The sequence below is a fragment of the Sapajus apella genome, unplaced genomic scaffold (genome assembly GCF_009761245.1).
Source record: "Sapajus apella isolate SASKATOON/1434 unplaced genomic scaffold, GSC_monkey_1.0 scaffold128, whole genome shotgun sequence".
In the NCBI taxonomy this organism is placed as follows: Eukaryota; Metazoa; Chordata; class Mammalia; order Primates; family Cebidae; genus Sapajus; species Sapajus apella.
Window position 1 is genome coordinate 2624377 of NW_022437068.1, and position 12344 is coordinate 2636720.

At 56.2% G+C, this 12344-nt stretch overlaps 1 protein-coding gene across 2 annotated transcripts in view; it reads left to right on the top strand.

Annotated features, from left to right (window-relative positions):
- Positions 1-4160: 4160 nt before the first annotated feature.
- The window catches only part of FBLN2 (fibulin 2), an 86181-nt gene continuing 77997 nt past the window's right edge, over positions 4161-12344 (top strand). The window contains exon 1 of one of the 2 annotated variants that reach the window (XM_032262316.1): positions 4161-4273. The gene's annotated coding sequence lies outside the window, so the exon portion shown is untranslated. The remainder of the gene's footprint in view (positions 4274-12344) is intronic. The other variant, XM_032262317.1, reaches the window with a different exon arrangement.

The window sequence follows — 12344 nt, forward strand, 5'->3', positions numbered from 1 at the left end:
GACCCCTTCCATGCAAGTGTGACTGTCATCTGGTAATACAAAGTGGCTGTTTCCAGCCAGCAGGAGGGGAAAGGAAGAAGACTCATTCTCTCCTTTAAGGCCATGAGCCAGAAATTGGCCACGTTACTCTGCCCCCATTCAATGGCACAACACATTTGTGGTCCCACCTGGCTGCCAGGGAGGCTGGGAGTGAAATCGTCAGCCAGGAAGCCATGTGTCCATCTGAAATTTCTATAGTAATGTTTCTTACATGAATGGTAGGGGCTGAGGAGGTTCCTGCTACAGGGTAGGAAGGATCTGGGTGGGAGGAACAGCATTCATAGTAGGATGGAAAGGCAGAGAGGTGGGGAAGTACCTGGCGTAAGAGAAATCAGTTTTTCATTGAGTGAGGAGTAGGGCTCTGGGATGTAAGAACAGGGGTGTAGGATGGGTAAAGAGCTGGAGAGGCAGTGGGGATCCAGACCGGAGAGAGCCTGAACTTGGCTCCCAGGAGGGACTGCGTGCCCACATGTCCACACTTTGTTCATGTTACCTGCTAGCAGCTGCCCTTGGGCCTGGGCCTGGGCTGTGTAGACTGGTGTGCAGTCCACTCTTGGGAGGAAGGAAGATGGGAAGAGACCCGTGCAGACCTTGGGGATCAGGGCCATTTGAGCAGGGACCTCTGGGCACTGGCATATGATCTGGAAAGGAGCGGGGGAGGGCATTAGGGACTCCGGGCAGGCACATCTCCTGCTCTCTTAGACTCCTCACTCTGGGAAGGGACAAAGCTGGAAGAAGGCCAGAGGGAGGTTCCCCAAGTGGTGTCTTTCACATCTGGCAGCCTCTTACAATCTGCTGGGGATTACAAAAAAAAAAAGTATTTATGCCCAGCTCTACCCTCTGGAGACTGGGATTTAATTGTTCTGGAGTAGAGTCTAGTAGACAGTGGTATTTAAAAAAAAAAAAGAAAGAGAGCGAGAAATTCCTCAGGTGATTTGGAGGCTGACAAGCCTTGTTCTAAAGCCTGGGAGCAGGTGTGCTGTCCTGGGTCTTTGATGGGGAGCAGGATGGCAGGTGGGGCTGTCCCCTGAGGCAAGTGGGGCTCTGTCTAGATATCTTTCCTATTGTGTGCAATTCTCTCCCTTGAGGGTCTTGGTGGGCCTGGACACGGACTTTCTTCTCCCTTGCAGGTGGGGACCCACGCTGCCCCCACTGTAGCTGCAGTCTCTGTCAAATGGGAGGCAGGAGAGGTGACTAAGCAGGCTCAGGGCTGAACCACTGCTGGGGAAGGAGAGGCACCGCTTCCCTTGGAGGGAGCCGGGGACAAGTCCCAGGTGGGCAGCGAGATTTTGGGCCCTGTTGCTGGGCCTTTCCCCCTGAAGCTTGGCTTCCAGAGACTCTGTGATCTCAAATGACTTTTCTCATCCAAACAGCTCAAGTTAGTTTATGTTGTTTGTAATTAACAACAACAAACATTTAGTGGAGAGCTTATGATATACCAGACACTGCTGTGAGCATCTAAGCTTCAAAACAATCCTGTAAGGCAGGGACTTCTTTATAGGCTAGGACACCGAGGCCAGAGGGGTGAAGCTATCTGCTGAAAGTCGTACAGGGAGGATGTGGATTTAAATCAAAGCCACTGGGTCCCAGAGCTCATGCTCCTAAATCTATATTATTGCATGGGGTTATTATATTGTTACTGTCATTTTGCAGATGTCAGGACTGTGGCTCAGAGAAGTGGAGGTGGGTTCCCCGAGGCTACCCAGTGAGGATGCAGACCCAGGAAGCCCAGTGACGCTTCTCTTCCCAATCCAGGCTACCCAGGTGGGAAAAGTGAGCCTCACGCCTGCTGGCCCTGGTGCCTCAGTGCCCAGGGAGCTGATGAGATTGTCACTGAGGTAAATAACTTCGCTGCCCACTGCGATCATTCTGTCTAGGCCTTATCAGCCTGAAACTTCCTCCAACCATGTCTCAGCCAAACCCTGGGCCCCAAATTCCTGGTGGGTGATGCGTGCTCTGTCTGCGATAACAGCCCTGGAAGGACTCCGAAGGGATGGCCGCTTTGGCCACATCTCCGGCTCAGATAATGGAGGACAGGAGAAGTGTCTCCACTTTATCTTGTGGAAAGCCGGCCAGGCCTAGGGCTCCCTGGGCTGCAGGGTGAGCTGCATCTGGCTCAGTGCCTCTGCTCCCAGGCCTGGGCGCTGTGGGGTGGGGTGAGCCTCATTAGCAGTTGCTCAAGGTCTTGAGGCACTTTACCCCAGGCCACTGTCCCTCCTCCCCCACAGGAGGAAGGATTCAATCTGTCACTTACTCATCAGATATTTATTGAGCACTCCCTTGGGTCAAGTCCCATCCAAAGTACAGATAATCCCTAACTTAACGATGGTTCGATTTAAGATTTTTTGAATTTAGGATGTTAGGAAAGTGGTACACACCCAGGAGAAACTGAACTTAGAATCCCCACGTGATCACTCTGTTTTTCACTTTCTGTACACTATTCAATGAGCTACATGTGACATTCAACACTTCATTATTAATAGGCTTTGTGTTAGATGATTTTGCCCACATGTAGGCCAGTAACGGGAGTGTTCTGAGCACATTTAAGGTAGGCTTGGCTGAGCTATGATGTTCTGTAGGTTAGGTGGATAAAATGCATTTTCAACTTACTGTATTTTCGATTTATGACGGGTTTATGGGGACGTGATCCCATTATAATTGAGGAGCATCTGTACTTTTGATTTGGCTAATTTCGGTTCATTTGATCTTTCCAACAGCATCATAAGAGGCTTTGATGTCATTATGTTCATTTTACAGTTGAGGAAATGAGGGCCCAGAGAGGTGAAGTAACTTGCCCAAGGTCACACAGCTGGTGTGTGTTGACTTTCTTAAGGACCAGGTGATCCTACTTATAGTCATTTATAAATGAATAAAAGAAATCAGCCAGTGACAAGCACTGTAAATAGACTGTGGCTGAGTCCCAGCGTGGAGAGTGGTAGTTGCTACCCACCCCTGCTGGGGTCTCCCGGAGGGCTTCTCGTTTCAGCTGCATCTCAATGCAGGGATGAGTCAGCCACTCGGATCTGGGGAAGAGCATTCCCTGCAGAGGGAACAGCAATGGCAAAGGCCCTGAGGGAACAGAGCTCCAATGGGGAAAGGGCCCAGAGGGAAGGGTCCTGCCCAGGGTTAGAAAGAAGCGGGGGCAGGCCAGGTGCAGGCCACCAGCTCAGGCTTTGGCCCCTCCATCCGCTCCTGGCTTTCCTGTGGGTGGCCCCACAGGAGCCATTGGGCCCTTCCTGGATCTACACCCTCTCTGCTGTGTGGCTCTGGGGAGTCAGCTGCCCTGCCCTGTGCCTTTGCTCTTGACTGTCTCATCCCTATCCTGGGCTGCAGGGAGACCCCTAGGGTGGGGTGGGCACACTCTGGGTCCAGGGCTGCTGCTCAGATGTGAGGTGATGACCGCTGGGCCACGTGTCTCTGGACAGGGGTAGGAGGTGGTTCTGAGCCTCAGAACCTACACAATATTGCCCCAGGACTCAGAGAGACACAGAGACCAAGAGATAAAGTCAGAGGGTGATGTAGAGACCAAGAGGGACAAACCGACGGAGACAGGCACATTAGATCAGAGATGGAGGCTCCGAAAGAGACCCAGAAAGGGAGCGGCGTGGGCGTTGGCTGGGGGAAGAGACACTCTGGGGGTTACACCGTAGTCACAGGCATCAAAGCTGGGCTGAGGGAAAGGACAAACTGAGTCTGTCCCAGAGCTGGGGGCTCCGTACCGTCTGCCCAGGGACGTGCAGCAGCAGCGGGGCTGCAGGCAGGCCCCCAGGAGGCTGGGCCTGGCCTCTGGGCAGTTTTGTACCCGGGCCCCTCAGGCCCTCAGAACGTGCCTAAGGCAGCTGGGTCCATCTTCCAAGGGTGGGCACTGAGGCTCAGGCTGGCTGAGGCGGCCGGACTCCAACCCCTAGCCCTGCCCTGTGGGCAGCAGGGCCAGGCTTGGCACTCAGAGTTTAGGGCGCCGGCTCCGCAGCGAGCGCGCGGGGCGGGGGAGCCGGGTCTGCGCGTCTGGGCCCCGAGCGATCCGCGCCTGCTGGGCCCCCTCCCCGGCGGGCGGTCGAGACCCCGCCCCGGAGGCGGAGGCGGAGTCTGGGGAGGGGGCCGGGGGCCGGCTGGTCCCGCCCCTCGCGCCTCCGCCCCGCCCCGCGCGCACACAGCCGGGGGCCGCCCGGGCGCTCGACGCGGCGACGGCCAGGCGGACAGACTGACGGACGGGCGCCGAGCGCTGCGCCCCGCGGTGAGTGCACGTGGCCCCTCCCGCCCCGGCTCATCCCCGCCGGCCCGCGCCTCGCAGCGCAGAACTCAGGGGCGCTCGGTCGCTCCGACGGCTCGGCGGACCGTCGGACGTGCCCCGCGGGCTGCCCGCGCCTCCATCCGCGGCGCCGGTCCGGTCCACCTGGGTTTCGCTCTCCCAGTCCCAGCGCGGGGACGGCCCGCGAGCTCCGCGACCCAGTGTACAGATGCGGGCACAGAGGCCGGCGCAGGGTGAGAGGCCGGGGGGCCGCGGGCGGGTTTCCCCACCTCGGGTCCGCAGCTTCCTCCACGCTGGGTCCTCCCTTCTCCCCCGGGGCCAGGTCCCGCCACATCTACCCTGGTCCCACTGCCCACCCCCGCCCCAACCGCAGGACCCCGCCACCCCTCCAGTCCAGAGGGCCGGGTCAACACCCTCAGGGAAAAACGACTGGATCCCCTGGGCTAGCACTACCCCCTCCATCACCCCAAGTCACACTCACAGTCACACACGCACTCTCAACAGCAGAAGTTTCTGCATGCTCTGCATTGGCACACTCATCTTCCCTGTCACCCATCCTCCCTCTCCCAGCCCCATGCTCACCCTCCCGGCACCTCCAGGCCAGAATCTCTCACACTCATCTCAGGTCCCCTTAGCACACAATGCTCCGCACGTGCCTTGCACGTTGGCACCCCTCCCAGGCATGCCTCTCTAGCAGACAGTTGTGTCTTTAATAAACACGTGCCCTTACTGCCCTCTGACACGCACAAATGTCCGCCCCACAGGGGTGGCTATCACACGCATATCTCCATCATATGTGTCACATGTGTCTGTCACATGCATGTGCTCCTCAGATACCTGTAGTCACTGGGAGTGCCACACACAATGAATTTCACATGCAAGCCACAGACCCCCATGACTTCACAGTCCCAGTCCCCCTGGCATTCCATGGGCAGTCCTCCCCTCTCCTGGGGGTTGGGGAGCTGATTTTAGAGGAGGGAGGTGGTTGTTCCTGGTGGAGGCTGCTTACCTTGGGACCTGGGTGGTTGTGGGGAGCATGGGGGTGGCTCAGTCTCAGGCTGGGCCTGACTCCTCACCTCCCTGCATCCTCTGCCCCCCTGCTCCAGACTCCCAAATAGGGGGGGCCCTCCCTGCCTTTTCTGCTGCCACAAGGACTTGCCCGTATCAACTTTGCAGCGCCTACTTGGGCCAGTCCCAAGCAGGTCTGAGCCAGCAGGTGTCCCCTGACAGGCCAAAAAGAGAAAAACGGAAGTGGATGGTTTGGGTGCTTGTGTCTACCCTGATGCCTCTGAGGTGCTGGTCCGGGCCCTCCCAGAGGGAGCCCTGATGAATTGGATGGCAGCTGAGAAGTATTCCTTCAGACTGGCACAGATTGGGAGCCGGTGTGTGTTTGTGGTTGATTGGGGCTCTGGGCCTTAACTTCCCCATATGCAAAATGGGGTGAAGACTCCCCAGCAGGAGGAAAAGAGAGAAGGGGAGCTACTACCCTGGGGTGCACCCTTGACTTCCTGCCCTCCCCTCCTGCAGCTGAGCTGCTTGATGGGGGTGAGCAGGGGATGATGTCAAAGAATCTTATTCCGGAGGCACAAACCTGCCAACCCCGGCTGTGGCTGCCCTGTATGTTTTGTTTGGCTCTCACCATGTTATTATTATTTTAAAAAATTAATTAGCTGCCAGCATTTACAAATTGGCAGTTTTCACGTAAAAGTCCGGATTTCCGTCTTCTCTTGAAAAATCACAAGGGCTGGCAGTTCAGGGTCTGCATCCCCTGGCTGGTGCTGCCCGCCCCCAACCCTGGGGATGGGGCAGGGACGCTGTTTGGTCCCCGTCCCCACCTGGTCCCCTTGTGCCTTCTCAGCTCCTGCCTGGACTGCATGGCCTTTGTGTGACTGTGACTGCTGAATGTGTTGGGCTGATTTTGCTGCGCTGCCTGCCTTAAGCATAGGCCCAGGTTGGTCCTTCAAGCGTAGCTGGGGAAGCCCTGGGCAGGCCTTCTCTCCTTCAAGGCCTTAGTCATTGGAGCAATGAGTGGAGCCCAGGGCCCTGGGCCACAGAGCATCTTTGTGATGGTGACAGGCACTTCCTGCTGGGCTGTGGGGGACGGTGACCTGGAGTCCTCATGAAGCAAGAGCTCATGGCAGACAGTATACTCTGAGGCAGGCTTTGTTCATCACTTTTCTTCCCAGATCCTGTCACCCCTTCTGCAGGGTGGAACTCTTGCCCCTATTTAACAGATGGGGAAGGGGAGACTGAGAAAGGGCCTCCCAGCAGGCAAAGGGGAGAGTTGGGGTTCAGCCCAGGATCTTGTCCCTCCAAAGCAAAGTTCTTTGCCCCTCTCATTGAGCCACTAGAGGGAGGACTTGGTCTCCTTGGCCCTGGGGGGAGTTCCCTGAGCCCATCCGTACCCCAGATGAAGTAAGTGCTTCATAAATGCTTGGGGCATGCTGGTGGTAAGTGAAACTGTGTTCTCTGCAGCAGATTTGGGCCTAAGGTGAAGATTGCGCAGCCACTTACATAACCTTTGACACTTTTAATCTGCTGTAAAACCCAGCCCAGGATTCCTACTTGGGTCTTGATGGTAACATTTGCTGTGACCCCATCGCCACCAGGTGCAGGCCACTGAGTCCCGGGTGAGTCCGGGGGGCCCTGGGACCATCATGGTGTGTCCCGTTGGATGCCGCATGCAGTGTTTGCTTTGCATTTAGGAGCTGTGGGTGTGAGCATCTTTTCCCGAAACCCCTGATTGGCCTAGGCACATGAGATCCCACATAGTGAGGGACTTGGGGCCAGCATTAGGTGGGGGGCAGCTCTCCCTCCCAGCTCGTGTTCCCCTGGGTGGCTGGGTGGGTGGCATGGGGTGGCTGGGTGGGTGGCATGGGGTGAGGCAGTTGCTGCATTGTTCTATCCCAATTCCTGTGGCCCTCTGCTCTCTGCCTGCCATCTGTATGTGGCTGAATTCATGTAAACTAAAGGCCTCGTGATATGTGGCCTCCTGGAAGTTTGTCGCCCGAATGAAGACCAGACCTGTGAGCGGCACATGGGACCTGGGGTTGGGGGAGCAGCCCTGGCCTCTTCCTTATATCTCCTGGAGAGGCTGACCCTAGCTTTTTTATTTCTGTCCTGCTGGGGGAGAGGTGCTGGGCCTGGATGTGCAAGGTGACATGGAGGGCCTGGGACCAGGGCTGGTCTGCGTGTGGCTGCCATGCACCTCTGAGTCTGGACCTCCCTCTTCAGGACCTCAGTCTTTCATTCTGTAAAGTGAATGCTTCTAATGGTTTCCAGTGCTCAGGGTCCTGCCGTGGGGTGGTGATGGGGTGGATTCGGGGATGGCTCTGCAGGAGGCAGTTGGGTGTGGGCCACCTCACTGGCTTCTTGAACTCTGATGGCCTCCCCCATCTGACAGCCTTTCCCTGAGATGCAGTTCCAGCCTGGGACAGGCTTCTGGACACTGTGTTCTGCCTGGCCCTCCGTGAGGCAGGAGCTGTAGCTGGGGGCCTGGCTCTCCTGGGCTAACGGGGGAGTCAGTTGCCCATTCTGGGCCAGGCTTGGTCTGGGTAGGGGGCTCACAGAGGACAACGCAGACACCGTCTTTGCTCCCATGCAGGTTCTATTCTAGTTGGAGGGGTGAAGTGGGGTGAGTTGAATGACGAGCTGTATTTAGACGGGTTAGATGCTGTCAAGGAGTTACGGCCAGCTGGGCAGTGGCATCTAGGTGGGCGGAGGGGGCCTTTGAGGAGGGGATTTATGAGCTGAGCAACAGGGGAAGGAGGGGACAGCTTGTGCAAAAAGCTTGAGGTGGAGCCTGCTTGGCATGCCAGGGACAAAGAAAGAGAGGAGGCTGGATGGGTGACGGAGAAGAGAATGGGGCAGAAGAGGCAGGCAGGGAGTTGGAAAACTACTGGAAAGTTTTGAGCCAGGGTGCAATGAGGTCCGATTTTCATTCAAACTCCCCCGCTTTGTGCCTCCGTGGAGAGATGCTGGCGGGACTGCTGAGCTGCCTGTTCACCTGTGCCAGGCCCTGTGCTGGGGACAGGCCTCGCCTTGAGAAGCTGCAGGCAGGTGGGAGAGGTCAGCCTGTCCACAGGTGCCGAGGTCTAGGGTGATGCATGCTGCTTCAATAGATTATGGCTCATCCTCACAGGGGATATTATGCAGCTGCCAAAATGAGGATGTTTTCAGTGGAAAGATCTTTAAGATATTTTACGAGAAGAAAGCAAGGTGTTGACTGGTGTGTAAAGTGTGCCACCTTATGTGTAAAATGGGGATAGAAGTTCACCTCCACTTGTATGCACATCAGCAGATCAGAAGCTGGTTTCCGTGGTTACCTGTGGTCACCTGGGGTGGGGGGACAAGTGTGCCAGGGGAGATGAGACTTCCTACCTTGTGACCTGCTCTGTTTTCTGGTTTTGGGGCTGTGTTGCTGCATCACCTGTTCACATTACATGAAATTAAAAAGCAGTTGGTGGGTGAATGTTCATTGGTGAGTTTTAAGTAAAAATGTTTAAGATGGTTTAAAATTCCCTGTGTTACTGATCTTGTTGAAAAGACTTCTTCCTGGAGTGATATATGAAAGCTTCCATTGTGATTAAAAGTATACGGTACTGCAGTCAGTTTTTGCAGTTTGGCCAGTGGACAAAAGAAAAAGCCCCACCCATTCTCCCTCCTGCCTTTCCTTCACCTCTCTTCCTGTGGGTGTTTCCTTCTGGGGAGCGGACTTCGCGCTTTTCCTGTGGGGCATCACTGCGTTTAATATTGTGTCTGGAGCCTGTTTTCTCAGTCTGCCCCACTGCCCCAGGGTTGGTGACAGGTCCAGGCCCTGGGGGGCGGGGAGCAGGCCCAGCTCCTGGCAGGGAGCAGCCAGGTGCAGGGAAGTCCCTCTCTGGCATTCTGCAAGGCTCCAATCCAGCTCTGCTACTCACACGCTGTGTTCCCTTAGGGCCAGTGTGTCACATCTCAGGTCTCAGATTCTTCCTCTGGGAAGTGGGTGTCAAACTCCCTAGCTCTCAGGGTGGTTGGAAAGAGGAAAAGAGGAAGTGAGGCTGGGCCTGGTGGCTCACACCTGTGATCCTAGCCCTTTGGGAGCCCAATGCAGGAGGATCACTTGAGGCCAGGAGTTCAAGATCAGCCTGAGCAACAAAGTGAGACCCCATCTCTACAAAAAATATAAAATTAGCTGGGTGGTATACCTGTAGTCCTAGCTACTTGGGAGGCTGAGGTAGGAGGATCACTTGAGCCCAGGAGTTTGAGGCTGCAGTGAACTGTGATCACACCACTGCATTCCAGCCTGAGAGACAGGACGAGACCCTTTCTTAAAAAAAAAAAGGAGGGACTGGGTGTGGTGGTTCATTCCTGTAATCCCAGCACTCTTGGAGGCCTAGACAGGCGGATAACGAGATCAAGACCATCCTGGCCATCATAGTGAAATTCCATCTCTACTAAAAATACAAAAATTAGCTGGGCATGGTGGGTGCACGCCTATAGTCCCAGCTATTCAGGAGGCTGAGGCAGGAGAATTGCTTGAACCAGGGAGGCAGAGGTTGCAGTTAGCCAAGATCGCACCACTGCACTCCAGCCTAGTGACAGAGTGAGACTCGGTCTCAAAAAAATAGGAAAGGAGAGCGCACTTTCCTTTATTCTGCATGTGTTTGCTGGGTGCTGGGCACTGTTCTGAGTGCTGTGGGTAAAGCAGTGACCAAGATGATGTCCTCTGCCCCCACAGAGCTCGCTCCCGCAGGGAGACCCAGATGGAAATACATTGATGTACACTGTAGTGTCCTGCGCTGACCCTGTGTGGGAGGAGGGGTGGAGACGCTGGTCCAGGGCAGGGACTGCAGTTGGGGCTGTTTTAGGTAAAGCGTCAGTGGGGGGTCAGGATTCAGCCTTGGGTGTTGCTGAGGGGAGGGACATTAGGACTGAGGGTACCCCAGGTGTAGGTGACTGGGTGTGGTGAGGAGCTGCTGCTAGATTCTGGTTCAGGGAATCAGAATCTCAGGAGTGGGGTCTCACTGAGATCCTAAAGGTAACTTCCCCAATGCTGCTGCTGTTGGGGGAGCAGGCTGAAGGGTCCCTCTGTAGCCCAGGTGTAGGGATGGACTTGGAGAGGGCAAGGCGGCAGGTGGGAGGCTTGTGAGAGTGACAGGGCCGGGAAACTGAGGCTCAGAGGGGGCCGTGCTTGCCTGCAGTCACATAATGACTGGGGAGGAATATCTGGGATGGGAGCCAGCTCCCTCCACCTCCAGGTCCTGCCTGGAGAGCTGCCCTCGTGTACAGGGCACCACCGCACGCCCACACCACAAACTCACCTCCCCCAGGCACGTCCTTTCCCAGGGCCCCTCTTGGGTCAAGCTGTGCGTCATTTTGTGCCATTGTCTTCAGTCATTGGAATTTGGAAACGTTGCAGAAATGCCTCTCTCTCTCCTCATATATGGAGATTGTTGCATAGCAAGTGCTGCTTTGGGGAAAGGTTATTTCCTTCCTTGCGGGTGGGGAGCCTGGCTTTCCTGAGAGGGGCTGTATTGTAGGCGGCCAGCGCGTCCCGCCCAGGTCTGTGTGCTGGTGAGGAAGTGGTGCCACCTGCCTGCTCCAGGCTGGCGATGTGGAGGGGAGCATCCATGTGCTCAGGCAGACCCTGCCGGTCCCAGGCCTCATACCTTTTCAGGCCTCTGGTGGTGGTGCTTGTCCCTGAAATCAGCTGTCCCTGCACAGTCATCTCTAGCCCTGCTGGGAAAGGCCCCTGTGGCAGGGCGTCACATACCTGCACGTCTCCTGGGGCCCCCTTGGTGTGTTTTGTGCTGGGCTGCGGTCGACGGAGGAGGCTCCAGCCCTCCAGCAGGGATATCTTCTCTGAGACCAAGTCCCAGACTCTCAGGGAGTGACTGTGTCCTCCGTGCCCCCAGCCCCATGCCCTAAGACCGTCCTAGTGGGTTCTGACCGCTATAACAAATGTCACAGATGAGTTGAGGAGGGAATGGAAGGTGGACTTTTATTTCTCAGTTCTGGAGGCTGGAAGTCCAAACCCTAGATTTGGTTCCTGGTGAGCATTTTCTTCCCTGAGAGCACGTGGGTGCCTTCTCGCTGTGTCCTCATGTGATGGTGGGCAGGGAGCCATGGGGGGGTGGGGGGAGAGAGAGACAGAGAGAGAGAGAGAGAGAGAGAAAGGGAAGAGAGGGAGGGAGGGAGAGCTAATGAGCTCTGGTCTCTCTTCCTCTAAGGACACTAATCCGCACATGGGGGCCCATCCTTGTGACCTCATATAAACCTCCTAATGGGAGGCCCCAGTTCCTGATTCCATCCCACTGGGGTCAGGGCTTTAACATATGAATGTGGGGAGGACATAGATGTTCAGCCTCTAACAGACTGGCTTAATGAACTGCTGAGAACGGAAATGCTGTAACACCAGCTGCCTGTCCCTGACTGGTCACACTATGACCCCAAGGCAGGTTGCGGTGGAGTGACCATGGCTTCCTGTGCATGGGAGGGTGGAGTGACCCCTCCTTGGCCCTAGACGTTGGGGTTCCCAGGGGCTGGTTGGGCATCAGCACACGGCACCACAGCCCACCTGTGACCTGGGCTTGGTCCCCCACAGTGACTTCAGAAGTTGGCCTGCCCATCGCTGGAAGCAGTGGCTCCTTTGCATGGGCTTCTTTGTGTCCGAGGCCACTCAGGAGACGTAGGGGCCCCACTGCATCCTCATGGGAGGACTAGCAACCCGTCAGCCCTGGGTCAAGCTGCAGCCACCAGGACTCCTTCACGCCCTATCTTTCCTTTGCCTCTGCCTTTCTCAGTGAGCCTGGTTGATTCTCTCGAAATGATGTCCGCCACATGGCAGGAAGTATGCCCACTTTCAGAACTCACTGTTTCTTCCCCTGCAGGTGGTCTGTGTGCTCCTTTATTTCCACTTCAGGAGCCCAGAGAGGAGCTGTGATCAGCCCAGCCTGAGAAGAACGTCTGCCCTGGGCCCATCAGCTGTGGCTGGGGAGGGTCACGGAGTTATGCATTGATGTGGCCCCAGGGGCATGTCTGGAGCCATTCCCTGAGCGTGGGGACTGATTGAGGC